The following is a 307-nucleotide window of genomic DNA, read 5'->3' on the forward strand; positions in this document are numbered from 1 at the left end:
CGGCCTTTCGTTTCATCACTTCCACCCAGCGTACACAGGGTTCATACAGGGACCTGGTCCACAAAACAGCTGATCTGGATCCAGACTGGAGGTTTCAGCTTACCTTTGGTCAGTCCAATGAGTCTTATGGGGACAGTCACGTCACACAGGTCCTGGTCCAGACCAATCCACTTCCGGACAGCAGGACTCTGGGATGCACTAAAAAAGTCAGATAGGAATATTACAAAATGGATTCAACCACTGCGCTCGTCTCATTTCTGTTCGATGGTTTCTCAACAGTTTTTAAAAGAGACTGAGTCAGTGAGTC

The 307-nt window shown here is 47.9% G+C and overlaps 1 long non-coding RNA gene across 3 annotated transcripts in view; it reads right to left on the reverse strand.

Moving 5' to 3' along the window:
- Positions 1 to 307, reverse strand: part of LOC118327187 — a 2603-nt gene that overhangs the window by 1183 nt on the left and 1113 nt on the right. For all 3 annotated transcript variants that reach the window (XR_004796676.1, XR_004796677.1, XR_004796678.1), the window contains exon 3: positions 104 to 198. This is a non-coding gene — a long non-coding RNA (uncharacterized LOC118327187). The remainder of the gene's footprint in view (positions 1 to 103; positions 199 to 307) is intronic.

This window comes from Morone saxatilis, unplaced genomic scaffold (genome assembly GCF_004916995.1).
Source record: "Morone saxatilis isolate NCDOM2014 unplaced genomic scaffold, NCSU_SB_2.0 Contig17, whole genome shotgun sequence".
Lineage (NCBI taxonomy): Eukaryota > Metazoa > Chordata > Actinopteri > Moronidae > Morone > Morone saxatilis.